Source organism: Elephas maximus, chromosome 11 (genome assembly GCF_024166365.1).
Source record: "Elephas maximus indicus isolate mEleMax1 chromosome 11, mEleMax1 primary haplotype, whole genome shotgun sequence".
NCBI lineage: Eukaryota > Metazoa > Chordata > Mammalia > Proboscidea > Elephantidae > Elephas > Elephas maximus.
The window spans coordinates 27,788,470-27,816,330 of NC_064829.1; the positions used below are offsets into that span (position 1 = coordinate 27,788,470).

Genomic DNA, 27,861 nt, shown 5'->3' on the forward strand with positions numbered 1-27,861 from the left:
CTTCAGTAAAGATTACAGCATTGGAAACCCTGTGAGACAATTCTACTCTATCCTATAGGGCCTCTGTGGGTAGGAATGGACTTGACAGCAATGGGGTTTTTTTTTTTTTTTTTTTTTGGTAACATGCACAGGCAGTTTTCTATACAGCATATATTCAATCATTAACACTATGAGTTTCATCTTACCTGTGAGGATACAGAGGCTCAGACAGAGTAAACAAAGTGTCCATAGTCTTTTAGTTAGTAGCTGTGCTAGGATCCAAAATTAGCTTCCTCCTTATCTTCCCTTTCTCTCTGTTTCTTTCTTTCAACCAGCCGGTATTTCTGACATCACATACTACCTAAATTAATGAGAGCTCTGAAGTGTGTCAGCTGATCTGAGAAGTAACTGTAAATGAGAGTTTCAAGTGAATAGGAAGAATCTGGCCGTTAGCAACATACCTCATCTTTCCGTTCCTTGAATTTTTCAGGTGAAACCCAGTGCCGTCGAGTCGATTCCGACTCTCAGCGACCCTATAGGACAGAGTAGAACTGCCCCATAGAGTTTCCAAGGAGCGCCTGGCGGATTCGAACTGCCAACCTTTTGATTAGCAGCTGTAGCACTTAACCACACTGAAGGACGGTAGGAAAATAAACACTGGCAACTGCGATCTTTATTGGGTGCACCAACCTCTGTCGCCCACAAGGGGTCAGTAAAACTCTCTTAGTGCATTGAAGCCTTTTTACTGCCATAACCGTGGCATCGCTTTGCACCGGGGCGTGGGGATCATTTTGTTAGCGAAGGTGCCTCTGACGCGCACTGTGTTCCCTTCTCTGTCTCGCTGCTCTAGACACCCGCGTCCCATCCTGACACTCTCACGTGGCGGTGTGCAACAAATGGAATAAGCACAAAGTTCCAATTCATCCTTTAGTTTAGTTTAGTGTTTTAATTAAACAAAATATGACTACAAACTATTCATTAAAAAATCTATTTCTTAAAAAATATTCTGTATCTTCTTATATGCTGTGACGTGGACTAACCTTGAAAACATGCTGAGTGAAATAAGTCAGGCACAAAAGAAAAAATATCGTATGATCCTACTTACATGAAATCTCTACAACAGGTGAATGTGTGGAGAGAATATTCATTATCAGTTTCCAAGGTCGGGGAGGAGTGGCCGGGGGAGTTATTGCCTAAGGCACACTGAGTTCCTGCGAGGGGCGAGGAAAAAGTCTGGAGCTGGAGACTGGCCATAGTTGCACAACTTGGTGAGTGTAATGAATGTCACTGAATTGTACTCTTAAAAATGGCTACAATGGCAAATGTTTTGCTATATATTTTTTCTCACAATAAAATTTTAAAACATTTATGTCTTGCAATTATTGTACTTGAGTAAGAATTTAGAACAAGGGATGACATGTCTAATGCAGTAATAATAATATGATAATTAGCACTTATGAAGTGCCTATGGAGCCCTGGTGGCACAGTGATTAAGAGTTTGGCTGCCAACCAAAAGGTTGGCAGTTCGAATCAACCAGCTGCTCCTTGGAAACCCTATGGGGCAGTTCTACTCTGTCCTGTAGGGTCACTATGAGTCGGAATCGACTTGATGGCAATGGTTTTTTTTGTTTGTTTTTTGTTGATGGGAGTGCCTACAAAGTGACAAGGCTGTTATATATACTTCACACTGCATTTGAATCCTGGCAACCTGGCCCCAAAGTCCTGCTGTAAGCATCATAACATACTGCCTCTCTACCAGAGAAATGGAAACCAGGGCCTCCTGTGGACCTGGCAGGGATGATTTTCAGTTACATAAGTTAATATGACTCTTCAGGAGGCAAATCAAGATTTTATGGGGCCCAAAGTTTATATGAATCGACTTGAAGGCAGTGAGTTTTTTTTTTTTTAAGTTTATATGATTTGCTATGCTCTCTTTAGGAGAATAGAAAATTACAAATACAAATGTGGATGTTAAAGTGAATTTTTATTTTTAAATTACAAAAGAAAACTCTTCAGATGGATTGGACTGGACTATGGAGTAGAAAATGATACTAGGGAAGAGGGAGCTTCTTGGATCAAGTAGACGCGTGAGACTATGTGGGCAGCTTCTGTCTGGAGGGGGGATGAGAGGGCAGAGGGGGTCAGAAGTTGGCCAAATAGACTAGAAAAGAGAGAGTGGAGGGATGGAGTGTGCTGTCTCAGTACGGGGAGAGGAACTAGAAGTATATAGCAAGGTGTATGTAAGTTTTTATATGAGAGACTGACTTGGTTTGTAAACTTTCACTTAAAGCACAATAAGAATTAAAAAAAAAAATTAGAAAAGAAAACACAATAAACCACAATTAGAAAAAGACTAAAAACATCTCCAAATCCAGAAAAAAAATTTTTTTTATTAACAAACTCCCTGAAATCCCTGCTCCCCCCATGTCTTTGGATTTATACCCTTCGATTGGGAGCAGCAATTTTGCAAAACCATTTTTTATAGAGAAGGTAGGAAGACAGAATAGTAGAAATATACCCCTTTCATATAGTTGCTTGATACTAATTATTGATAGTTGAGGTGCATCACCTGTGAGATTTCACTTACAGAAATCCTTTGTCTTTGCAGTACTGTATGGTTTTATTCCCAACAAATATAGGAGTTCTGAAAATGGTATTTTGTGCAACTCCCTCCAAAAAGAAACAAAATAGGGTGTGTTTATAATTGTATCTGCAACATTGTCAAGTATATTCTTGACAGGAGAGAACTTTCATTTTGACTAGGGATCAATGAGAGCAGAATCTTTGATTTTTCATGTCTGATGATTAGAAGACTTTTTCACAGACCAACTTCTGGCTGCATTCATTTCAAACCGTCTTTCTCATCCACACCTCCCTAGGATACAAACATATACAATCCCACATTTGGCCCTGCACCTCTGCGTCAATATAGCGGGCAGGGAAAGGGACGGGAGCGTTCCGGGAGCCGTTCCTGCTCGGACTCCTATAACAATGACATACGTATACACGAAGTGAAGCAACACGAATATACCCAGCTAAACCAAAAATGAATGTATCCTGTGTGTCCTCATCTGCCTCTTGGCTGAATCTCAGAGATGCCTCTGGAAAGTGGATTTAACTGATACAGTTAAAATATTTACTTTTGTCTATTTTACAAAAAATTTGACCATGTTAACACATTGCTAGACCTTTCTCAGGCCATGGAAGAGGGCTGTGCAAGTGAGGGGCCCTGCAGCTTAAGTGTCATTAAATCCCCCCTTTGTATACATTTTTGGGGGTAATGGTGGTTCATTGGTAGAATTTTCACCTTCCACGCAGGACACCCAGGTTCTATTCCCAACCAATGCACCTCGGTGCTACCACCTGTCTGTCAGAGGAGGCTTGCATGTTGCTATGAAGCTGAACAGGTTTGGGGGGAGCTTTCAGACTAAGACAGACTAGGAAGAAAGGCCTGTCTACTTCTGAAAACCAGCGATGTGAGCCCTATAGATTCAACTCTCAACTAATCATGGGGACGGCCCAGGACCTGGCAGCATTTCATTCTGTTGTGCGTAGGGTTGCCATGAGTCAGTGCCGACTCCGTGGCAGCTGACAACAACAACACCCTTGGAGAACTGGCCCATGCCCCCGCCCTAGAAGACAGCTCACAGAGGTGTCCCAGCATACACCAAGGAAATGACCAAATGCCCATCGCCCAGGCTAGTGCCAGAACCTTTCCGACCGTAGGCTGGCAAACCACAAGATTTTCAGATACCCTGTGACATTGTGGTCTCTGCTTTGGACAAAATGCATCTTTTTTTGCCATGGGTCATTATGTCAGTAAGAAAAGTCAGGGACACTCATAGCAGAAAAAAAAGTGAGCAGTAAACCAGGGCCTAAAGATAAACAGCCTTCTTGGGTAGCAATTACTCACTTTTCCCAGGGCTCAGCGATGATAAAAGCTTCTCTCGCATTTCTCTGTCGGCCTAAAATATTCTCCATCCAGCACACACCCCATATTCCAGCCTTCAGCGGTGATGTCTTCCCAGCAACTCCCAGGCCCATGGGTCTCTCCTCTATCTGAACTCTGATGAGTTTTAACAAACATTTCACACAACATATATTTGTTAAATACCCATTCTGTGATAGCTCTCGATCGTCTTAGTGAATTGCTTGCAAAGCGTCTTATGTGTAGATCTCTGTTTTGCCAGATTATAAACAAATTGGTGACAGGGACCAGAATTTCTTGCTGGCCTATCACAGTTCTGGGCATGTCAGCATTGAATAAATACATATTTGATTGATGCAGTTCTGTCTCCTCTCTGAAGACCAAACCTGTTGGCAGCTTCCTCCTAAGTAGACTGGAGACTCCGGAGCTGGGTGGAGAAGGTGGGGTTATCTCTGAAGATGTTCTAATGGAGCTCCCCCAGACCTTGCTAATGTGCACTTGGATATTCTGAAGCCCATATTTGAATCAGCTCTTTTCTACAGTAAACTGGTTAAAAGCTTTCATTTTTAACAGAACGGTAGTCTAAGTCTAGTTACAAATTCCCTGAATTCTGTAAAATGAGCCTATTAGTGATATTTGCCTGCCAGGGCCGTTTTGAATAAATGTCTTCCCCATCTCAGCAAATGGCAACTCTAGCATTTCCATTGCCAAACCCAAAAGCTTGATGTCATCCTTGGCTCCTCTATTTATTCTCCTTCTATAAATCCAACACATCAGCAAATCCTGTTCGCTGTCCCTTGAAGGTGTACCTAGAGTCTGGCCACTTCTCACTTCCCCACTGCTAATCTTGTCCAAGCCACTGTTTTTCACCTGCATTATTGCAATGACCTGTATAGTGGTCTAGCTTCTGCCCTTGCCCCCATTTAGTCTATTCTTCACCTCATAGCTAGAGTGGTCCTGTGAAATGGTAAATCAAATCAAGTCTCTCCTCTGCTCTAGACCCTCCAAAGTCTTCCCATCTCAGAGAAAAAACCAAAGTCCTTACATGATCCAGCCCCACAATCCCCTGCCCCAATCTTCCACTACTCCCCACCTGGCTGGCTCTGCTGCATCACACTGGCCTCCTTTCTCTTCCTTGATCATGCCAAGTACTTCTTATCTCAGAGCTTTTGCATTCACTGTTCTCCCCACCCCCACCCTGGCCTTTCCATATGTATCCACATGGCTGACTGCCTCACTTCTCTCAGGCATCTGCACAAATTCCATCTTACTAGAGAGGCCTTCCCTGCCAACCCTATGACAAATAGAAAATCCTCATTCCCACTAACCCCAGGAGTCCCCAGTTGGTGCAAATGGTTAACTCACTGAGCTGCTAACCAAAATGTTGGCAGTTTGAGTCCATCCAAGAAGCACCTCGAAAGAAGGGCCTGGTAATCTACTTCTGAAAAATCAGCCATTGAGAACCCTGTGGATCACAGTTCTACTCTGACACACATGGGATCACCATGAGTTGGAGCTGACTCAATGGCAACTAATTTACTGACCTGGTTCCCCCTACCCTACACATTTTCTTGTTTATTATTTCCTTATAGAGTATGTACATTCTGTTAGGGTGGGGAGTTTGCCTTGTTCACTCTTATTTTCAGAGATCAGAATAGTGCCTGGCACACTATACCCATTGCCATCAAGTCAATTCAGACTCATAATGACCCTACAGGACAGAGTAGAACTGCCTGGTGGCCAAGGACGCCTGGTGGATTTGAACAGCTAACCTTCTGGTTAGGAGCTGTCGCTGTTAACCACTATGACACCAGGGTTTCCTTGGCACATTATAGTAGGCATTTATTAAGTGCTTGTTGAAAGAATGGATTAAATGAGATAATATGTGAAACTGCTTCATAAATTAATCAATGCAACAATAGCTAATTAACATTAATTGATGTTACCATGGCTGATCACTGTGTCACGGTTTGCTGCACATCTTTGTCATCTCATTTAGTTCTCAAAACAATGTGAGAGATACCTATTCTTACTAAAAGAAATAATTTTCTTAGTAACTTCAGTATGAATGAGGAAGAGGGAAAATAAGAGTTATCGGTTCATTAAAATGTCACAACCCCACACCTTAGGGTGACTTGTTATTTTCTAAATAACATGACATGGCATCAGCCTTGTGTCTGTTTTCCAAACTAATTTCTATAGCTAGGCCGGGCTGTGCCTGAGGACAAGGCGTTGTGGAAAGCAAATGAGCCCCTTGCAAACATGCTGACCTCTCGTTTCACTCACCCTTCTCCCCTCCTAATAGTCTAATAACTTCATTGCTGGGAAGGAGGCCAACTAGGGAAAGCCACACCAGCAGTGGAGAGGTCTTGATCTGAAGGGGCCTTGGAGGCCATCTGGCCTGCCCCTTCCTTTGACACAGGAGAAAACTCAGCCCCAGGAAGGCAGTCTCCAGATGGGATGGCATTTTTTTTTTCTTAACCAAACTCCTTATCCAAGATCAGAAGAGGGACCATTCACTTCATCAATGTGTCTTGAACTTTATAAGCTACTTTCCATTTAAGGGCCAAGAGGCCAAGCTTGATGTATTTTTGCTGACTTTTTCCTGCAAAACTGACCCCAGGTATCTTATTTGGATCATTTAAAAAATAATTGGAATGACACTGATCAGAAAAAAAGAAAACAGTAAGTGCTGGTGAGGTCATGAGGAGATTCGAACTCTTGTACACTGCTGGTAGCAATGTAAAATGGCACAACCACTATGGAAAATGGTATGATGCTTCCTTAAAAAGCTAGAAATAGAAATATCATATGATCCAGCGATTCTACTCCTCGCAATATATCCTAGAGAAATAAGAACCATGAGAAAAATAGACATATGCACACCCATGTTCATTGCAGCTTTATTCACAATAGCAAAAAGATGGAAACAATCTAAGTGCCCATCAGTGGAGGAATGGAAAGCAAACTATGGTACACACACAGTGGAGTACTATGAAACCATAAAGAATAGCGATAAATCCGTGAAACACATCTTGACATGGATGAATTTGGAGGAACTTACGCTGAGTGAAATAAGTGAATCACAAAAGGACAAATATTATATAAGACCCCTATTGTAATTAGTCAAGAAAAGGTTTACACACAGAAAAAAAACATTTTTTAATGGTTACTAGGAATGGGAGGAGGAGGGAGGGAAAATCACCACCTAGAGAATAGACATGTGTTAAACTTTGGTGAAGGGAAAAACAGAGAACAACGTAAGGGAAGTCAGCACAACATAACTGAGGCAAAGGAAGACACTGAGAGGTACACAAGATTAAAGGCTATGAAGGTAAATACTATCACATACACAATTCAGCAACAACAGTGATAAACAATAATTTATGTGTGGGTATGTAGGTAGATATGTATGCTGAATAGGTGTGGGAGGGCCTATGGGAATACACCCACGTGCATATATAGGTTTGGCGTGGATGTTTCTACATACATATTTGTATGTGCTACATATATACAACATTTAGGTAATAGAGCACACAGGGGGCACAGTCAGGGAAACAGCCTAGACATATCCAAACACCTCGTGGGACTGAGTTACTGGGCTTGAAGGCTAAGGACCATAGCCTCAGGGAACATCTAGATCAATTGGCATGACATAGTTCATAAAGAAAACGTTCTACAACCTACTTTCATGCGCAGCATCGGGGGTCTTAAAAGCTTGCGAGTGGCTAAAATACAACTATTAGTCTTTCCATCTGGAGCAAAACAGAGTGAAGAAAACTAAAGACTCAAGGAAACAATTACTTCAAAGGACTAATGGACCACAAGAACTGCAGCCTCCACTAACCTGGGACCAGAAGAACTAGATGGTGCCCCCCCCCCCCGCCCCGACCACTAATGACCACTCTAACTGGGATCACAATAGAAGGTCCTGGTTAGAGTGGAGAAAAAAAAATATGTAGAACAACATTCAAATTCATAAAAAAGACCAACTCACTGGTCTGAGACTGGAGGAACCCCCAAGACTATAGCCCTTAGACGCCATTCTAACTTGGAACTGAAGTCATTCCTGGAGATCACCTTTCAGCCAAATACTAGACAGGCCTATAAATAAATAGTAACACCCATGAGGAAAGTGCTCCTTAGAACAATCTTCTATATGAGACCAAAAGGACACATATACCCAAAAGCAAAGATTAGAAGGCAGGAAGGGGCAGGAAAACAGGACAAACAGAAATGAGGAACTCAAGATGGTCATGGGGAGAGTGCTGACTCCTTGCAGGGATTGCAACCACTGTCACAGAACAATTGCTGTGTAAACTATTGAATTGGAAGCTAATTTATTCCGTAAACCTTCCCTTAAAGCACACATGCACACAAAGATTATCATTAAAATAAAAAAAAAAAAATTGGAATCCCGTTAGTCTCTTGAATGACACACGGACATCAGTTCTATTGACAGCAAAATAATAATACAATTGGTTAAACAAAGTCCTGGGGTTTCACCCTACGGCAAAGAGACAGCTCTTCAAAAAACCCACTGCTAGAATCCATTATCACAAACCAGGACTTCCAGTCCGTGGTGGAAAATATTCCTGAAAAGATTGGTAAGCAGCAGGCAAGACAGCTTTGTTGCAAACACTGGTGAAGAATTTTCGTCCTCATTTGTGAAGCATGTAAGAAAGCAAGAAAGGCAAAGGGGAAAAGAGTCCGAGTAAATTCTCATACTGATTTCTTTTGTTTTCCTGCTTTATTTTTTTCTAGCTCAAGAAATACTTCATTTCAGATATGTGCTTGCCATTGTTTTTACTGAATATGTGAAAAACAGTTATAAAATGTACCTTACATCTTTCCAGAATTCTTTCTGACTGTCAGAAACAGGAAAGTATCCTAATTTTCCATGAAACACCAGGCTCAGCATAACATATTAGTACCATGCGGTGCCACTCTGTTACGGGTTTCCTGGGCCTCTCAGTAAAATATTATTTTAAAGAGACAGTCGATCGCTGCTGGTGCCAAGTAGGTGCTGCCTGAATACTTTCTGATGATGATGAACAGCCTTGTAAGTGCGTGTACCGAGTCTAAGAAACATAACACCACAGCACGTAAAAACACATGCCAGATCTCATCCGGCCGCCAAATCACATTGGCCCCTATCTCTCTGGATGATCCTTCCCCAAAATACAGGCCTGGCACCTTGCCCTGAACGTCAGCCAACTGGACACTAGCAGACCAGGGTAAAGAGGGAAATCCAGATATGTTCGTCTATAAATCTCAGCTGAAGCCAAGCTCTGGTCGTCTCTGGTGTTTGTGGGCAGTGGAGGAACGGTGCCGTGGGGCGTGAATCAGTGGAATTTGCAGATCAACTCAAATTTTATTTTAGACAACCAGTTTCCAGCTTCTCTGCTTTTGAACTCGTTGATGGAAAGGACTAATTTGTTGTTGCTAATTCCGACTTATGGAGACCCGTGTGTTACAGAGTACAACTGCCCTACAGGGTTTTCTTGGCTGTGATGGTAATGGAAGCAGATCATCGGGCCTTTCTTCTGTGGTGCAACCAAGTGGGTTCGAACCACTAACCTTTAGGTAATAACTATTATCTTGCCAGTTTGCTTCCTGGGTGGGTCGCTAATGAGAAGTGAAATGGCCAAAATTTGGGTACCCCAAAAGAATTGGAGAAGCCGAAAGGGCTGAGGAATTCCCAGACTGGAAAACAATTCCCTGGGTAATTGAGAGTTAACTGTGGGAACTGATTTCTTTTGCAATTACCCTGGAGCTTGCTTCTGCTGTGAAAACGGCCCAAGCCAGCTGCAGAGATTAAACTCTTATCGAGAGGTTCAAATTAATATTTAAGTGCCTCAGGCTAAATACCTTAATCCTTGAGTAAGAAATTGTATATTTAAAAAGTCAGAGACTATATACATACATGTATGTAAATACCCAGAACATGACCTAACAAGACACACACCAAATAGTGAACAAGGGTTACCTCCAGGGAGGGTGGCAGGTCTGTTGTAGAACAGGGGTGAGGGTGGGCAAAAGGGGGTACTTTGAAAAATTTTTTGTTTAAAGTTTTACAGCAAGAATATATTCATGCATTTTATACTAACCAAGAAAAATAAAAAATCATCATGAAAGTCAGTTATCTTGAGTTGAAGCTTCTAGAGGGCAGGAACTATGCCTTCTGCATCCCGTTGTCCCTGGTGCGTAGAAGATGATCAATACATATATACTAACCTGATGTGAAAGCACTCTAGAGAAGTTTTCTTTTTGTGATTATGTTTGGCTAGCTGGGATAATTTTATTTGCTGAGAAATAAATCATTTGCAGTTTCATTTGTGATTTGACGTTTATGCAATTCCTTATATTATGATAGCGTTTTAAAATCACTTCCTGTTTGAGTGCTCTTGAAAGGACGGTGGAGATTTTCCTCTTTTTGGTATAGAATTTTGAAGAATTGTGACCAAAGAGACAAAAGATTTCTTTTCAAGGTCTCATAACAGCAGATAATTAGCAAAAGCATAGAAATTGTTGTTTATGATTTTAGCTTTTTCATGTATTCCTTTTCCAAAAGTTTTTAATGATCTAATGAATGATGGTTGTGATGCCTGACTGGATATGGATAAGTCATGTTTCTAAAATGTGTCGTGATCCTAAAGTACAATCTTTTCACTGGTTAGGACTCGGGATGGAAGAGAAGGCAGGTGGGGTCTTCCTTTCTTCCAGTGCCTTTCTAGAAAGATTCCCTTGTGATCTCTTTAGGGTTCCCACACTAGATACTGCCTCAGAGGCTAGCTTTGCTGTACAGTCAGTCATTCAGGTGGCATCAGGGACTAGGGCAAGAGTTCACAGTTACTTCTCCTGGGTGACAGAGGGCAGCAATTTGCAGGGAAATGACTTCACTGTGAAGAATACTAGAGAGAACCTGTTGAATTTTTGGTGAGGCAAATTGATATTTCTCATTTCTTGAAACTGAGAACATCACTTCTTCTCTGTCCTACCCAGTTCAAAGCTCATAAATTCTAAGAGAGGCCAACAATTCTTTTCAAGTTGGAAGAAATGGGATTGATACTTTTTCCCTTCAAATAAGCAGTCTATATTTCTTTTTGTTACAAATTAAGATCTGGAATAAATAATGGCAATTATAATACTCAGAGAAGGTTATGCCAGTCAAATGAAGAAGATACATTTTCATTCTTTTTTTGGAGCCAATTGGAGAAAGGGAGAAACTCATAGCTGGGAGAGGTTTGACAGGTACAGAATAACTTATCAGGCTTTCAAGTAACTAGCTGAGGTTAGCCTCAGTTCAGATATGTCAGAGCTGTCAGAGGCCAGCCCTGAAATCTGTAAGATATTACATACTGGAAACCCAGCGAGGACGCTGACGGTCTCCATGGGAATTCTAACGCATAAAAGAGTCTGGAGTGTCTCCATGCTTGGGCCTGACCCTTGATAATATTTGGAGTTTGTGGGTTTTTTTTTTTTTTTTTTGCAGGATTAGTAAGTTCACTGGGTTTTTGTTCTTTTGGCTCCTGAAATTAGTCCATGGCACTTCTGGAACGACTCTTCATTGTGTAGGGAGTGGGGAGGTCTCCCCTCGGAAGGGCATCCATACACGGACAGGCAGCGTGAGTATAAGCGATTAGCAAGTAGAGTCAACACAACCCTCCATGTTAAAAAGGGAGGGAATGAATGCGTGAAAGAGCCATCAGGTTTTCAGATGCTTTTAGTTATTGTACAGGCATTAAATACGTTCCTTGAAGCAAACAAAGGGCAACACAATGAATTCACTGCTTCTTTCTCATCCTACCCACTCCAAGGTGAGTGAGAGAATTATATAACCCCCAAAAGAGGCAGAACAAAATACTTTTGTGGAAAGAAATGGGATTTAGGATGGAAACTTTGTGGCAAATTTACCAGGGGACTTTAGTGATCCATTTAACCTCTGTGACCCCCGGTCTTCCTATATGTAAAATGGGGATAATGATAATAGTTAATTCAGAAGGTTGCTGTGAGGCTCAAGTGAAATAATGTACAGGCTCTGTACGTCTAAAGAGTGAAACTCCAGTGTTAGTTATTAACAGAGGCTGCAGACGACCTTCTGAGAGGCTTTAGGACAGACTTTGCACAATAATTGAGGATTAGAGTGCTAACGCATTAACCTGGGCACTTTCACCAAGGTGAGAAGATGGGAAAAAATTCAGACTGCAACAGAAGATTGTAGAAGAAAGGCAAATCCTGAACTCAAACAGTGTCTCCAGGGGCATATGTTTGTCTCCTCGACCCCACTACTGCCTTGAATAGGGTCTTACCCATTGTAGGAGCCTGGAAAACAGTTGTCTACAAGTCAAGAAATGCCCATCTGTCTAACCCAGCCTTCTGTGTGTGGGGGAAGGAGGGAGATTTGGGTTTCCCTGAAATAAGGCTCAATGAAGAATTTTTATCTCTATAAAAAGAAAAAACCCTGTGGTGTGACATGATGGGTTTATTTCCTGTCTGTATAATCTTGGCTTTCTCACAGTTGTTCCATTTCTAACTAACACCACAGTTCATGTAACTTCTCTTAGCGAGAGCCTTGCCTTGCGTGGCTGAGGGGGCCATGTTTTGGTTGTATTTTTGGAATTTAAAATCTAATGTTCTCTCTCTCTCGTTCTCATTGTTCTTTTATTTTTGTTTATCCAAAAGTCAAATTTAAGAATCCCAGGCTGGTCCCTGAGAGCTGGCTGCTGGTTTTGTAGGGAGTGCAGCAGAGGTCAGCAGACAGGACGGGCAAAGGCAGGAATCTGCTCAGGCCCACTTCTGTCTTATTTTCCATGGAGCCTCGCTACAGCTTGTGTAATGCATATGGTCGGTTACACAAAGCTCCATGAAGTGAGAATGTGAGCCTGCCTGCTTTCTATTTTGCAATTTAAGACACAAATTTTCCCTTTTTGGATGGATGCTCTCTTTTAGTAGTACATGGCCACAGACGACATGTGAAGTGAACTACACATAAACAAACAAAAAAATTGTTTTACTTTTAAATTGGGTCATTCTTTTATTTGTCCTCCATCCAAAAATGCACATTCCACTTCCAGTACTGGAAGTGTCTCCTGTGCGTCACGGAAGGTCCTGCTTCTCTGTCTGTCAACCTGGATCAAACCTGCCGCCCTTCACAGTCCCAGTTCAAGTCTTTTGGACCAAGCCAACTAACAGAACTCTTCGTCCAATATCTGGCACACAGTTAGGACTCAGGTAAACTTAGCTACTGCTCTATTCCTGAGTATTGCCAAAGGACCCACAGCTTATTTTTGTACCATCCACTGACAAGCGGAAAACTTCTTTTATCAATGCTATGTTATTTACTTTACCCCCTAGAAAATCTCATTTAATCGGTAAGTGGTAGGTTCCCAGCTTTTTTAAAAAGCTCTATTTTAAAAAAGTCAAAGTTACTAATCATTTATATGCTTTAAAAAAATTTTTTTATTGTTGTAAAAATACATATAACAAAACTTTTCCCGTTTTAACCATTTTTAAGTGGACAATTCAGTGACATTGATTACATTCATCATGGTGTACAACCACCACTGTCTATTTCAAAAAATTTCCCACCACCTTAAACAGAAACTCAGTACTCCTTCAACTATAACTACCCGTTCCCTTCTCCCCCAGCCCCTGGTAACCACTAATAAACTTTTATCTAGATACATTTGCCTGTTCTAGGTATTTCATATAAGTGGGATCATGTACTATTTGTCTCTTTATATCTGACTTATTTCACTCAGCATAAAGTTTTCAGGGTTCATCCATGTCGTAGCGTGTATTAGAACTTCATTTCACTTCATGGTTGAATATTATTTCATTGTATTATACCACATTTTATTTATCCATTCATCTGTTGAGGGACACTTGGGTTGTTTCTACATTTTGGCTATTGTGAATAATGTTGCAATGAACATTGATGTACATGTATCTGTTTGAGTCCCTGCTTTCAGGTCTTTTGGGTATATACCTAGGAGTGGAATTGATGGATCACATGGTAACTCTATGTTTAACTTTTTGAGGAACTGTCAAACTGTTTTCCATAGGGGCTACATCATTTTCCATTCCTATCAGCAATGCACAAGGAATCCAACTTCTCCACATGCTTGCCAACACTTGTTATTTCCATTTTGGTGATAATAGCCATCCTAGTGGGGGTGAAGTAATATCTCACTGCGGCTTTTATTTGCATTTCCCTAGTGACTAATGTAGCCCTGGTGGCGCAGTTGTTAAGAGCTATGGTTGCTAACAAAAGGTCGCAGTCCAAACCCACCAACCACTCCTTGGCCACCCTGTGGGGCCAGTTCTACTCTGTTCTTTAAGGTCACTATGAGTCAGAATCAACTTGATGGCAACAGATTTTAATGACTAATGACGTTAAATGTATTTCATGTGCTTGCTGGCTATTTGTATATCTTCTTTGGAGAACTGTCTATTCAAGTCCTTTGCCATTTTTGTTGTTGAGTTCTAGAGTTCTTTATATATTATGGATATTAAACCCTTACCAGATATAAGGTCCCCAAATATTTTCTCCCATTCAGTAGGTTGTCTCTTCATTTTCTTGATTCAAAACAGTCCACAAAACTTTTTAATATTGATGAAGTCCAGTTTATCTATTTTATGTTGCTTATGTTTTTGGTGTCATATCTAAGAATCCATTGTCAAAAATAAGGTCTTAAATCTTTACCCCTGTGTTTTCTTCTAAGAGTTTTATGGTTTTAGTTCTTTATATTTAGGTCACTTATCCGTTTTGAGTTAATTTTAGTTTATGGTGTGCAACCAATAATTTTTTAATACTTGTGTAATACTCTCTGTACATAAAATTCCTTCTTTATAAAAAACTGTAAGTAGCAATTTTAGCCATAGCGTTGTCTTGGGTTGTGGACTTAATGATAAAGCAGTGGGAAACCACTTACAAATATAAAGTTCTTTGTCAATGTTGAAGGGAAATGACTGGCATGGAGCATGTGCTCTTTTCACTTTCAATATGAACATCTTCCCTCCTCCACTCATTGTGAAATTCTCGAGAGGCAGAGGTTGACATTGTTTATCCTTTCTGTGTCTTTCCCTCACATCACAAGGCCACTTGGTGAGCCAAATAAACAAAGTGAGTTCTCTGTGAACTGAGCTACATCTATAGGAGGAAAAATCATTAGGAAAGAAACGGTGAGGTCAGAAATGAGGTGGCTCTCATTGACGATAATTGTACCTCCGTGGCACTTAATCTGTGCCAGGCACTGTTGTTCTAAGTGCCGTGCTCAAGGTGAAGGCAGGATTCTAATCCCAATCTATGAGCCACTAAACTACAAGGTTCTTGAGGGCAGGGGACCAGCAAGTTACCTGCAACACAGGAAGTGCTCAATAATTATTTGCTGAAGGAAGGAATGGATAAAAATTATAATAGTCCAGACCTGGACATACGGAACTTTCATTGAGAAGAGGCAACTCTGGAAAAATAATCTAGGTTGAGATATGTGGGCGTGGCTTCTAGGGAATAGAAATGAATGTCATAGGGTCCTTCGGGTATGTAGATAGTGTGACCAGAAGTCCTGTTAGCCTGGGACAGTCTCAGCTGATGCCTGTTGTAATTACTAATAGGATCCCCTTTCATTCTTAGACGTGCCCTTGTTTGGATAATAAATTATATGGTCACCCTGAGTCTAGAATTGGTGTGGAAAGAGTCAGGCTCTCAGAGTGCAAAGGGAGCATTTGAAAATAATGCTGGATTGTTGGTACTATCTGAGGTCTCCTTCTTCTTTCTCTTTAGGATGAAGCTTGATTTTGGTTCTATGCTCGAGTGTGATGAGACGATGGTCTCTGTGTGAAACCCTGGTTTCTGCCCTTCCATTCTGCAGAATGGAGCCCGGGAGTCCTCCCTCTGCTTCAAGCTTCCCAGGTACGCCCATGTTTGGTGATCACATGAGATTGACATAGGCAGTTGAGATTTCAGCTATTCTGACTCATCTCCTTCAAAAGCAAACCCATAGTCATCACACCTGCTACACTGGTTAGGGTTTAGACAATACACAGTGTATACCCAGTGTCATAGATTGAGTTGTGTTCCCCCCAAAAATATGTGTCAACTTGGTTAGGCCATGATTCCCAGTATTGTGTGGTTGTCCTCCATTTTGTGAGTGTGATTTTATGTTAAGAGGATTAGGGTGGGACTGTAACACCACCCTTACTCAGGTCGCCTCCCTGATCCAATGTAAATGAAGTTTCCCTGGGGCGTGGCCTGCACCACATTTTATATCTCAAGAGATAAAAGGAAAGGAAAGCAGGCAGAAAGTTGGGGACCTCACACCACCAAGAAAGCAGTGCCAGGAGCAGAGTGTGTCCTTTGGACCCGGGGTCTCTGTGCGAAGAAGCTCCTAATCTGGGGGAACATTGATGAGAAGGCCGACAGAGAAAGAAAGCCTTCCCCTTGCGCTGATCCCCTGAATTTGGACTTTTAGCCTACTTTCCTGTAAGAAAATAAACTTAGCTTTGTTGAAGCCCACCATTTGTGGTATTTCTGTTATAGCGGCACTAGATGACTAACACAACCTTTTAGGCTGTTGCCGATAAAACCAGAGTCCTTGCTTCAGAACTTGCTGGTGTCGTCACTTCTCTTGCTCCCCCTCTGTGCTTAAAACTCCTTCTTTATGAAAAAGCTGCAAATAACAATATTAATTATAGTGTCGCTGTGGGAATCAGACTTATGCTAAAGTGATGGGAAACCACTTTACAAATACAAAATTCCATGTATATAAATGTACAAGGGAAACTGCCAGCATGGAGCATGTGCTGGGTATAGCCGAGATGACAGGTCATTATCCTAAAGTCTGGTTTCCCTGGAGACGACCTTACTTCCTATTTAACTCCTGGGTCGGAAGAACTCGAGTTCTTTTGCAAACTCATCAGAAGAGATCAGTCCCTGGGCATCACAGAGGCCAGGTGTTTTCCATAGAATGGTGGAATTTCCCAGCTGCAAAACTTCCTCCCACTACTCTTCTGCCAAAGCTCTAGGCTAGCGACCTTCAGGAAGACACCTTAGGGGCCCAACTTTGCCTTCACTGGAGGTATGTCCAGTGGAGAGGGGACAGAAGTTTATTGCCATCCATGTGTCACAGTCTATTGTGAAAACTTATATCTTATTGATGTAGGAAATGACATACTGTGTACTTAGTCCTGACCTGTAAGATAACCCATTTTGGTCATTAAATTTTATCCAAAAAAAAAAAAAAAAAAGCCAAACCTCTTCAATGCAACCATTTACTTTTAGATCTGAAGACATCTGGAAAAGCCTTAAGTCCAACTGGCTCCTCTTTTACATGAAGAAATTGAGGCCCAGAAAGTCATAAGTGGCACCCAAGGACTGTCAGTTAGTCAGAGCGGGTGGGGACTAGAACCAGGGATCCCGGATCCCAGCCCAGAGCTTCCCATCACAGCAAAATCTGTGGGAGGCGGACCTTCAGGCTGCCTCTAGTGACGAAATGTCTTCCTTCTCAGGGTGGGAGGCTGAGCCATGGCCCTTCGCTGTTTTGAAAACTTGCAGCCTCCCTATGCTGGCCACTGCAGCCTGTGGGGGCCGCTGTGGGCTCTGGATTGGGAAGGCAGGAGGCTTAGGGGGTGGGATATTCCAGTCACAAGCTGTGACTGGAAACTGACCATGCCAGGCGTGCTAGGACACAATCAGAAGGAAAGGGCTATAGGAATCAGACTTAAAGCTTAGTAGAAAACACCCATGGCTTCCCTTTTCTTTTTAGATGTCTGTATTATGATGCCGGTAAAAAGAAAACCAGAGCTGGCCATACCCAAATCCCTTAAAACCTCTCCTTCTGAGTTCTCTGTGTTTGCAGATGCAAATGCTAAAGGTCACTGGGGTTTAAAACGCCCTTTTCTCTACAGCCTCTTCCTCGCCCCAGTGCTCCTAAGCTGGTGCTGAAGGAAGTGTCCTGAGAGCTACAGGCCTGGAGAAAACCAGGGGGAAGGAGCCTGCACCCACCTACCCACCCCACCCCCCACATAAACCAGCTGCCAGAGCTGTGTGTTTGCCAGCTCCCTGTCCCTAACGGCCAGCACATCGGCTTTTGGAGAGGCCGCTTTTCCCGGCCGGTTGCTAAGGCCGGGGCTGACTCCAGGCCTGTTATCAGGAGGAGGACAGTTTAAACAGGCCTTATCGCTGTGTGTTCAATCAAGGTTTATGAGGGCTGATAAAGATGTCACCTAGAAGTTTCGTGTGTTCATTAAAACTCTATTCCCTGGTGGGGTGGAAATGCAAAGTTTTTTTTTTTAACAAAAAATTTTTGAATAAATACATGTTCTTTTGTTAAAGATGGCACTTGTGGGCAAGCCCATCTGTGTGGTCAAGCCCATCCGTGGCGGCAAAAAACGGCGGCGAAGGTACTCCTCTGAGGCAGCTCCCCTGAGAACAAAACAAGGCCACAGGCCGGCCTTCAGCTTCACCGACACCATGCTCTCTTCAACATCATAGGTTATCACAATTGCTTACTTAATAATTCAATAAACATCACTACCTTTGGCTTAGGTGCAGCAATAAGCTATTGTGTGCTTTTAATTTTGTATCCTTTTATGTTACTGGATCATTGTAACAAAAAGATATTTGCTTGAGTCTTTTGTTTTAATAAGGTATTTCTAACTAAATGTGTTCAATGGTCTCCCTTTCTAGACTCTTTCCTCTTCTATTAGAAAGAAAAACAAAACCATACGCAAAATAGCCCATGTTACCTTGATTAACTCAAAATTGTGTGTGTATAGTCAGAGCATCAAACAAGCAGAAGCAACAGTCCTTGCTCTGAAGGGCTTTTGTCCTCCGCCAACGTTACGGCTGCTTTGTAATGAGACCCGACGTTGGCCTATAACTTGCACGTAGAGTATCTCAGTGGCCAGTTAATATATCTTCTGTTTATGACTAAGGCTGAGTAGAGCTGCAGAACGTTGTTGTTAGTTGCCAGCAAGTCAGCTCTGACTCATGGTAACTTTATGTATGAGAGATCGAAATGTTGTCCAGCCCTGTGCTGTCTCCATAGTCTCTGATATGTTTGAGCCCACTATTGAGACTATTGTGTCTATCCATTTCATTGAGAATTTTCGTCATTTCTCACTTTACCAAACATGATATCCTTTTCTAGGGACTGTGTTTTTTCTGATGATGTATCCAAAGTGAGCATGATGAAGTCTCGCTATCCTTGCTTCTAAGGTGCATCCTTTCTAAGGCTGGTTTGTTCCTTCTTCTGGCAGACCATGATAGAGTCAATATTCTTTGCCAACATGACAATTCAAATACATAGATTCTTCTGTCTTCTTTTTTCATTCTCCAATGTTTGCACGCATGTGAGGTGATTGAAAAGACCTTGGTTTGGGCCAGGTGGACCTTAGTCACCAAAGTGCCACCTTCACTATTTAGAACTTTAAAGAGATCTTTTGTAGCAGATTTATTCAATGCAATAATGTCATTTGATTTCTTGATTGTTGCTTCCATGGTCGTTGAATGTTGAGCCAAATAGAATGAAATCCTTGACAACTTCATTTTTTTTTCTCCAAACTGCAGAGACAAAAAATAAGAAATATTTTAACTTTTCAGAGTTTTTTCTTTTTTCCCCCACATCTCCAGCTCAAAACGTGCCTTTGCAATTTGATATCTTTGTACCTCCATGCCTTCTTCTAACTATACTTCACTAGTGAAGGTTTGTCCATTAGGAGGCTACATGTAGACTTTTCCTGCATTCTGAGACATTCTCCACATCTCTGACATATGTTGATCAATATATATGAGTGTCTTAGAGACAAAATTACTTATCCATGTAATATTATTTAATTAAATTTAATATTTTGTTTTTAACTTTGAACACACTTCTTCACCACAGGGTGTCAGGCTCTGTACAGAGAAGCCTGCTCATATGTCCCACCATGCGGTTCTTGGAGACGCAGAAGAGGCAAGAAGTGAACCGGTGTGAGGAGGAGGGGCGGGAAGGTGGTGGCGGTGGCAAGGGCAGGGGAGATGAGAAGCTGAGAAGTCCAAGTGAAGACCCAGCGTGGACTGCAGGAGAGGTTAGGAGGAGGCAGCTTTCGGGCTCACAGGCCAGAAAAGAGAGACCTAATGTTGAGGAGGAAAGATGCTCATAAATTTAATGTGTAAGGTAATGGCCAACTGCTAGAAGGTTTTTGGATAAGATTTGTTCCTGGTCTAAGTTGTGTTTCCCAAGAAACAGACACTGAAACAAGGATTTGAGAGCAAGTAGTTGATTTGGGAGGAGATTCCAGGAAGCATCAGTAAGAGACTAGAGAAAGGATACAGGAAAGAAAAGGAAGCCAATCGAGATTGTGTTTTTGAGCAGGCTACTCTGTGGACAACGGGATCTCAATCCCACTGGGGAACTCTGAGAGATGATGAGGAACAAGCCTCAGAGTTGCCCCCTTGAGGGCAAGGGAGCTGACGTATTTATCCTCTAACCCAGGAGTATCAGTTCCTCAGAATTTTCGTTCTGCCCTGTGAGCAGGCAGAGACTGAGCATGGGACACAGCTGGCATGTACTGGAAGAGTTAAGTGCCAAGGGGCTCCCTGCGTGGCACTGTTAGCACCTGTGACAGTGAGAACTTCTACTGAATGCTTTTGAAGGTATTTACTATTTTTATTAATGTTTTTCTCTATTCATCGATTCTAAGATGGACTTCTTCCCTCCTAAAGTTAGAATGCTTCTTATAATTGACATGGCATCTTTCAATTGCTGTTGGCTAGCTGTTGGTTGTGACATAGTTTTCCTTGCCTGTGTATCAATGAACTTAGATTTTATTCCTAGTGATTGCAGTCTCTTGATGTTTCCAATCAAAAGGTCATTTAAGGGCCATTTGAGGAAGTAATATCTGGTCATTGTCTGAAAAAGAAACCTTCCATTGATATCTTCTGGGGGGAGAAACACTAGCATCAAAACTTACAGAATGCTACACCAATGTTCATTGCAGCACTATTCACAATAACGAAAAGGTGGAAACAACCTAAATGCCCATCAACAGACGAATGGATAAGCAAAATGTGGTACATACTTACAATGGAACACCACTCAGCCAGCAGGAGAAGTGAAGTCTTGATACATGCTACAGTACGGGTGGAGCTTGAAGACATTATGCTGAGTGAAATAAGTTAATCACAAAAGGACAAATGTTGTATAACCTCACTTATATAAAAAAAAAATTGAAAAAGCAAATGTATGGAGACCAAAGTCTATTAGTGGTTACCAGGAGTGGGAGGGAGGCAGAAAAGGGGGGTTAATGGTGATGGAAAAATCACGTTGATTAAGGGTACGGTTGCAAAGCTGATTACTGTAATTGCAGTCAATAGGTTGTACACCTGTCAAAAGGTGAATTGGTAAAAGTTGTGTGATACTGAAAACCTAGAAGAAATGGATGAATTCCTAGAAACACACTCCCTACCTAAACTAACACAAACAGAAGTAGAACAACTAAATAGACCCATAACAAAAGAAGAGATTGAAAAGATAATCCAAAAGGTCCCAACTAATAAAAGCCCTGGCCCAGATGGCTTCACTGCAGAGTTCTACCAAACTTTCAGAGAAGAGTTAACACCACTACAATTAAAGGTATTTCAGAACATAGAAAAGGACGGAATACTCCCAAACTTATTCTATGAAGCCAACATATCCCTGATACCAAAACCAGGTAAAGACACCACAAAAAAAGAAAATTACAGACCTATATACCTTATGAACTTAAATGCAAAAATCCTCAACAAAATTTTAGCGAATAGAATTCAACAACCTATCAAAAAAATAATGCACCATGAACAAGTGGGATTCATACCAGGTATGCAGGGGTGATTCAACATTAGAAAAACAATTAATGTAATCCATCAAATAAATGAAACAAAAGACAAGAACCACATGATTTTATGAATTGATGCAGAAAAGGCATTTGACAAAGTCCAACACCCATTCATGATAAAAACTCCCGGCAAAATAGGAATAGAAGGAAAATTCCTCAGCATAGTAAAGGGCATTTATACAAAGCCAACGGCCAACATCATCCTAAATGGAGAGTCTGAAAGCATTCCCCTTGAGATCAGGAACGAGACAAGGATGCCCTTTATCACCACCCTTATTCAACATTGTGCTGGAGGTCCTAGCCAGAGCAATTAGGCTAGATAAAGAAATAAAGGGCATCTAGATTGGTAAGGAAGAAGTCAAAGCATCTCTATCTGCAGATGACATGATCTTATACACAGAAAACCCTAAAGAATCCTCAAGAAAACTACTGAAACTAACAGAAGAGTTCAGCAGAGAATCAGGATACAAGATAAACATACAAAAATCAGTTGGATTCCTCTACACCAAAAAAAGAACATCAAAGAGGAAATCACCAAATCAATACCATTTACAGTAGCCCCCAAGAAGATAAAATACTTAGGAATTAATCTTACCAGAGATGTAAAAGACCTATATGTAGAAAACTACAAGACACAACTGCAAGAAACCAAAAGAGAATTACATAAGTGGAAAAACATACCTTGCTCATGGGAAGGCAGACTTAACATTGTAAAAATGTCTATTCCACCAAAAGCAATCTATAGATACAATGCAATTCTGATCCAAATTCCAATGGTATTTTTTAGTGAGGTGGAGAAACAAATCACCAACTTCATATGGAAGGGAAAGAGGCCTCAGATAAGTAAAGCATTACTGAAAAAGAAGAACAAGGTGGAGGCCTCACTCTATCTGATTTTAGAACCTATTATACTGCCACAGTAGTCAAAACAGCCTGTTATTGGTACAACAACAGACACATAGACCAATGGAACAGAATTGAGAATCCAGGCATAAATCCATCCACATAAGAGGAGTTGATATTTGATAAAAGCCCCAAAACAGTTAAATGGGGAAAAGAGAGTCTTTTTAACAAATGGTGTTGTCATAACTGGAAATCTAGCTGCAAAAAAATGAAACAAGACCCATACCTCACACCATGCACAAAAATGAACTCAAAATGGATCAGAGACCTAAATATAAAATATAAAACGATAAAGATCATGCAAGAAAAAATAGGGACAATGCTAGGAGCCCTAATACATGGCATAAACAGTATACAAAACATTATTAATGATGCAGAAGAAAAATTAGGAAACTGGGAGCTCCTAAAAATCAAACACCTATGCTCATCCAAACACTTCACCAAAAGAGTAAAAAGACTACCTACAGACTGGGAAAAAGTTTTTAGCTATGACATTTCTGATCAGCGCCTGATCTTTAACATCCACATGATACTGCAAAAAGTCAACCACAAAAACGCAAATAACCCAATTAAAAAATGGGCAAAAGATATGAACAGACACTTCGCTGAAGAAGATATTCAGGTAGCTAACTGATACATGAGGAAATGCTCATGATCATTAGCCATTAGAGAAATGCAAATCAAAACTACAATGAGATTCCATCTCACTCCAACAAGGCTGGCAGTAATCTAAAAAACACAAAACAATAAATGTTGGAGAGGTTGTGGAGAGACTGGAACACTTATACACTGCTGGTGGGAATATAAAATGGTACAACCATTTTGGAAATCGATTTGGCGCTCTCTTAAAAAACTAGAAATAGAACTACCATACAATCCAGCAATCCCACTCCTTGGAATATATCTTAGAGAAATAAGAGCCTATACAGGAACAGACATACGCACACCCATGTTCATTGCAGCACTGTTTACCATAGGAAAAAGACGGAAGCAACCAAGGTGACCATCAACGGATGAATGGGTAAATTATGGCATATTCACACAATGGAATATTATACATCGATAAAGAACAATGATGAATCTGTGAAACATTTCATAACGTGGAGGAATCTGGAGGGCATTATGCTGAGTGAAATTAGTCATTTATAAAAGGACAAATATTGTATAAGACCACTGTTATAAGAACTCGAGAAATAGTTTAAACAAAGAAGAGAATATTCTTTGGTGGTTATGAGAGGGGGGAGGGAGGGAAAGAATTTTCACTAATTAGATAGTAGATAAGAACTATTTTAGGTGAAGGGAAAGACAACAGACAACACAGGAGAGTAGATGGTACCCGGCTAAAACCGATGACTGCCCTGACAGGGAACACAACAGAGAAACCCTGAGGGAGCAGGAGAGCAGTGGGATGCAGACCTCACATTCTTATAAAAAGACCAGACTTAAACGGTCTGACTGAGACTAGAAGGACCCTGGAGGTCATGGTCCCCAGACCTTCTGTTAGCCCAAAACAGGGACCATTCCCAAACACAACTCTTCAGACAGGGATTGGACTGGACTATGGGATAGAAAATGATACTGGGGAAGAAGGAGCTTCTTGGATCAAGTAGACACATGAGACTATGTGGGCAGCTCCTGTCTGCAGGGGAAATGAGAGGGCAGAGGGGGTCAGAAGCTGGTGGGATAGACATGAAAATAGAGAGTGAAGGGAAGGAGTATGCTGTCCTATTAGGGGGAGAGCAATTAGGAGTGTATAGCAAGGTGTTTATAAATTTTTGTATAAGTGTCTGACTTGATCTGTAAACTTTCACTTAAAGCACAATAAAAATAAAAATAAAAAGTTGTATGATAGATATATTTACTAAAGCAACAAAAAGAAGAAGAGTCACAGCTGAGGCTGCTTATATACAACCAAACACCTCATAGAATTTGGTTCCTTAGTTTGCAGTGTTAGGGTCTTGGTTTCATGGGACATCCCAGTTAATTGGCCTAATAACATTTTTAGTGCTTCTGTTCTACCTCCTAGTTCGTTGCATAGTGCCTGGGGTCTTAAAATGTTGCAAGTAGCCATCCAAAGCACAACAATTGATCTCTATTCACCTGGAGCAACAGAGGAAGAAGGAGAGTCAGGAATAGGAGGAGGATACAGAATGTGTGGCTAATTGCCTCCATGAACAACTGCCTCCTTTGCCTTGAGACCAGAAGAAATGGATGGTTTTCAGCTACCAGTACTGAACATTTTGCTCAAAGAGTCCATAGAAGAATCCCGATTAAAATAGTGAAAATGTAGAATAGAATTTCAAATTCTCATGGCCTCTAGACTTTCTGGAGCCATGGATGGTGGATGAGCCCCTGAAACTACTGCCCTGGGATAATCTTTAAACATTAAACTAAAAATATCCCCTAAAGTCATCTTAACTAGTAAAAGGATGTCTGCCTTGAATATTATGCTCTTTTAAGAACTATTGACTTGTGATCAAATTGAGAACAGCAACTTGAAAAAGAATAGATAGAAACCTTAGGGGTCAGTGAGTTTATGTTAATGAGAGAGGAACAACATAGAACATGAGGGTGAGAATGGTTGCACAACTCGAAGAATGTAATCAATGTCACTAAATTGTAGAAACTGTTGAATTGGTATATGTTGTGCTGTGTGTATTCTCAACAACAACAAAATAAATACAATTAATCAATCTCACTAAATTGTAGAAACTGTTGAATTGGTATATGTTCTGCTGTGTGTATTCTCAACAACAACAAAATAAATACAATTAATCAATGTCATTAAATTGTAGAAACTGTTGAATTGGTATAGGTTTTGCTGTGTGTATCCTCAACAACAACAAAATAAATACAAAAAACACATAGTATTCATAGCTATCTCTGTCCAGGACGATATTTATAAATTAATTCATTCTTTTTCCTAGTTAAATAATATTCTGTGATATGGCTGTTCAACAATTTATCTATCATTTCACTACTGATATACATGTTATTTTTAGTTTTTGTGAATAAAAACACTACTGCAACAAATATCCTTTGATCAGTTGAAATGCACAGAATCCAGAAGTTAAGAATATATAACAACTTGACATATGATGAAAATAATATATCAATTCAGGGGGAAAAATGACTAGTTTAATAAATAATGTTGGCATAACTAAGTATTTCCATATGGGAAAAAAGTTACACTCCTTCTCACACCGTATACAGACATAAACTCCAGATATATAATAAGACTTCAATGTAAAAAAAAAAAAGAAATTAGGAGAAAATTTTGTAGAGTATTTATATAGTTTCAGATTTGGGATATTGTTGTTATTTTGGTTTTAGAAATTTTGGAAACCTGGAAACCAGAGAGTAAAAAAAGCAAACAGATTTGAATATTTACAAGTTTAAAATGTTTTATGTCAGTTTATGTCACAGGTAACTTTCAAATTTTTTCTACATGCCATCTTAAGGACAAATAAATGTTCAGATCCTGGATGTCTGGTAAGAATTGGCAAAATCTTGCTATTACAAAGTTTACGTAACTATATCTGTATGTAACTATCACTATATCTACACAGCTGTATCTGTATATAACTATACACAACTGTACCTCTACAGAGCTATATCTATATATAACTACACACAACTATATCTACATAGTTATATCTATGTAACTGTACACAACTACGTAACTATATCTGCATAGCTACATCTGATGTTGTAATGATTTATTCCAATGATTTATTTATTCCAATGATTATGTCTCTCGAAATCATACCTCTAAAGGCTGGAAGTTTAGCAGACCGAATAACAGACCCTTCTATTGGAGGGCTTTGTGAGGAAAGAATTTACATAGTTCATACCACTTCTAGTTCCAAGACATTTATACGCGTGCGTGTTCGTGCCGTGCACTTTGAAGTTTCTTTTAGAGGGCATTTTGGAAACTTCATTAAATAAGTGATGGGGATGAAATGATGGCTGAAGAGAATTTAAGAGGACTTAGCACCCTTTTGTTTGGCTTTTAGGTGGCAAAAAATTTAGCTGCAGCTAGCACAGAAATAGGCAATTGGATATTTCTTTTTTAAAAAATGACTTCGTTAACAGACACTAGATTTTTCTTTCTCTTTGTTTTGGGTGGTTAGTTGTAACTGGATAAACAAAAATATTGATTTGCCCCCGGCACAATAGTGGAGCATCTCTCTTATAGATCTTAGAAAGATATTTATTGCCCTAATTTGCTAAGATCAATGGTTATAAATTGGAATGTTTCCTCTGAAGTTAGGTTTATAAACAGAATCTTGTTTAAGCAGAATTTTAGAAGTGGAAGGAGCCTTAAAGGTGATCTAGTTCTCATCAAATCTCATCTGTACGATGGGAACCCTGGGGCCAGAGGGATTAAGTAACTTCTCAGAGTTAAGGGACATCAGGAACCAGGACTAGAACCTCTTGCTTTGTTTTCTTGATGGTGAACCAGGGCTGCCAACCATAGGTGGGAGAAAAAGACTAGTGCCAAAGGCATTGTCTCAAAGACACTTAAATTGGGAATATAATAACGTCTCTCTAATACTGAAGGATATTTTATATACCATGGACTGCCAGAAGAATGAACAAATCAATCTTAGAAGAACACAACTAGAATGCTCCTTAGAAGCCAGGATGAGAAACTTACTTTTGCTTACTTTGGACACGCCTTCAGGAAAGACCAATTGCTGGAGAAGAAAATCTTGTCTGGTAGAGGGTCCGCAAAAATGATAAAAGCCCTCAGTGAGGTGGATTGACACAATAGCTGCACCAACTGGCCTCAAACATATCAAAGATCATGGATGTGACACAGGGTCGAGCAACGTTTTGTTCTGTTACACATGTGGCCGTCATGGGTTGGAGCCAACTCCACTGCAACGAAGGACAACCAAGGTTTCCTACTGTCCTAGCATACTTTACTTCATGGGCAATACTCACTTCCAGACACTTTCTGTTGCTTTCTTGGAGAGTCCACTGAAAGCAGATGTTTGCAAACCAACATCTTGATTGTACATACCTTGAGTCCTGACTTTTCAAATAGCAGTGCTTTTGTTCATCAAGCTCGAGAGGCATAAAATGGAGGTGATGAAGCAGAAAAACTAAGTGGACACTTTTTCACAAGAAAGGGTTGGCTGTGAAGGCTGTTGTTAGCTGCTGTTGTGTCAGCCCCCAACCCA

General features: G+C 40.7%; 1 long non-coding RNA gene and 1 pseudogene across 1 annotated transcript; both read left to right on the plus strand.

The window, feature by feature from the left end:
* Positions 1–9,143: 9,143 nt before the first annotated feature.
* Positions 9,144–18,377, plus strand: LOC126086004 (uncharacterized). Its single transcript, XR_007519383.1, has 3 exons — positions 9,144–9,493; positions 15,696–15,824; positions 18,246–18,377. It is a non-coding gene; the product is annotated as an uncharacterized LOC126086004 (long non-coding RNA).
* Positions 18,378–19,840: 1,463 nt separating this feature from the next.
* Positions 19,841–27,861, plus strand: part of LOC126085703 (60S ribosomal protein L5-like) — a 169,408-nt pseudogene continuing 161,387 nt past the window's right edge.